The sequence below is a fragment of the Lissotriton vulgaris genome, chromosome 12, assembly GCF_964263255.1.
Source record: "Lissotriton vulgaris chromosome 12, aLisVul1.2, whole genome shotgun sequence".
NCBI classification, from domain to species: domain Eukaryota; kingdom Metazoa; phylum Chordata; class Amphibia; order Caudata; family Salamandridae; genus Lissotriton; species Lissotriton vulgaris.
In genome coordinates, this window is record NC_141700.1 from 566,538,565 (window position 1) to 566,541,329 (window position 2,765).

The following is a 2,765-nucleotide window of genomic DNA, read 5'->3' on the forward strand; positions in this document are numbered from 1 at the left end:
ACACCTCACACTGCTGCACACTGCTGCATTACTCACACTGCTTCATGCTGCACACTGCTGCACACCTCACACTGCCGCACGCCACACACTGCTGCACGCCACACACTGCTGCATGCCAGACACTGCTGCATGCCTCACACTGCTGCATGCTGCACACTGATGCACGACACACTGCTGCACGACACACTGCTGCTTGCCACACACTGCTGCACGCTACACACTACTGCACGCCTCACACTGATGCACGCCACACACTGCTGCACGCCACACACTGCTGCACGCCACACACTGCTGCACGCCTCACACTGCTGCATGCCTCACACTGCTGCACGCCACACACTGCTGCACGCCTCACACTGCTGCACACCACACACCGCTGCACACCACACTGCTGCATGCTGCACACTGCTGCACGACACACTGCTGCATGCCACACACTGCTGCACGCCACACACTGCTGCACGCCTCACACTGCTGCACACTGCTGCATTGCTCACACTGCTACATGCTGCACACTGCCGCACGCCTCACACTGCTGCATGCCTCACACTCCTGCATGCCTCACACTGCTGCACCCCACACTGCTGCACGCCTAACACTGCTGCACGCCTCACACTGCTGCATGCCTCACACTGCTGCATGCTTCACACTGCTGCATGCCTCACACTACTGCACGCTGCACACTGCTGCATTACTCACACTGCTGCATGCTGCACACTGCCGCACGCCTCACACTGCTGCACGCCTCACACTGCTGCACACTGCTGCATGCTGCACATTGCTGCACGCCACACACTGCTGCATGCCACACACTGCTGCACGCCTCACACTGCTCCATGCCTCACACTGCTGCACGCCTCACACTGCTGCATGCCACACTGCTGCATGCCTCACGCCTCACGCCTCACACCGCTGCACGCCTCACACTGCTGCACGCCTCACACTGCTGCACGCCACACACTGCTAAATGCCTCACACTGCTGCAATCCTCACACTGCTGCACGCCTCACACTGCTGCACGCCTCACACTGCTGCACGCTGCACACTGCTGCACGCTGCACACTGCTGCTGTTGGACGTGGCCCATCTGGCAGGTCCGCCCCTGAAGTTTTTATGGTATATGTAACCTGGGGAGGGTGATTTCCCCTCTGAGTGAGTGTGAGGAGAGAGCGACCTACCCTTCCATAGGAATGCATGGGGAATGGATGAGTCCTCGGTAGTTCCCGATGCGTAGGGTGTGCAGGGTCAAGTCTGGTATGTATGAACTCGTGAGATTGAATGCTGCGCAACGGTATATGAGGTATGAGTGTGTCTAGTGTAGAAGTCCCCCTTTTGGAAGTTGGCATATTTGTGGAATATGTGCCTGGCGTATGATTGGCCGGGGCTGGCTGGTGAGCCTGGCTCCCAGGATCTGGGAGGGTCTGCCCCGGTGGTGAATGGAGTGTTTAGCATACTGATGTGAGGGGAGGAGTGAGCCTGGGTCTGCTTGTGGATTGACTGTCTGGTTTGAGTGTCATGAATGAGGCTGGGTTTTCCCCAGACAATGCTGGCTCCACCCCCTGGGGTGCGGCTGATGTTCCTAGCCTGGCCAGTGTAAAGAATCCCCCCATAACCAGTTCCAGCTGGTTCTCCCCCTGCCTGCCCCTTCAGACCAAGAATGTGTGTATAAAAAGGGTGCTGTGACACTCTGGACTTGTTCTTGTTCTCAACTTGAATCTACCAGGAGCTGCTGCTGCTTGGGCTCAGGGTTGGCTTGCCTCCCTGGGCCCTGCCCTACTCCTGGACTCCTGATGGTTTTCCCCCTCCCAGGAGCGGCTACGCTCCACCTGAGGTCCTAGACTCCCTATGGACTTTGCTACCTTCATCTGGCCTCTGGGGAGCGCTTTTCTCCTGATCCCTAGCGCTGAGAGCGCGGCATCTATACCCTAGCGCTTAGGAGCGCTGGGTTCATCGAGCCGGTGCCACCCGGCATTTGCCCTGCCCCACGGAGTTGCCAGACGCCCAGCGAGTGCCTACCTCGCCTACCCCCTTGCGTGGCATGTTTACGAGGGAGCCTACTCCTCGCTACCTCCCCGAGTTCACCGCTGCAGCCCGGAGTCGGCTGTGGAGGCACTGTGCCCGCCTCCCTATCCAGGGCCGCGCTGCCATTGGCGGCCCCGGAGAAAGCATTGCCGCCCCGCCATTGGTCCTGGCCGCCGGGACTCCTACCGCGTCATTGCGGGGCCGCGCAGGGATTGGCCCGACCTTGGAGGGCTTCCCCAGGCGCACCCGGCAGTCTATGGCTCTCCCGGAGGAGGGAGCGCCGCCATCGCCACGCCAAGGAGCTGAGGCCCCGTGAAGCCGCCGCCTCTATCAGCCGGTGAGTGCGGACGCTCCTCTGCCAGGGGGAGTGCTGTGGGCCCGCGAGGCCTCCTCCCTGGGCCCCAGAGTCCGGAAGGACTCCCACGATGCTCCGCATACGGCTCCTCCTTCCTTGAGCCCCAGAGAGGCTCCCTCTTGGCCCCCCTCATCTCTGAGCCCGGCGAGGCTCCCCCTTTGGCCCCCCTTACTTCCGAACCCGGCGAGGCTCCGCCTTGGGCCCCCTTCATTTCCGAGCCCGGCGAGGCTCCGCCTTGGGCCCCCTTCATCTCTGAGCCCGGCGAGGCTCCCCCTTTGGCCCCCCCTTTACTTCCAAGCCCGGCGAGGCTCCACCTGTGGTCCCCTCTCAACCCCAGAGCCCGAGAGGCTCCACCGTGCCAATGCCCCCCTCGTTCTCGAGCCCGAGTG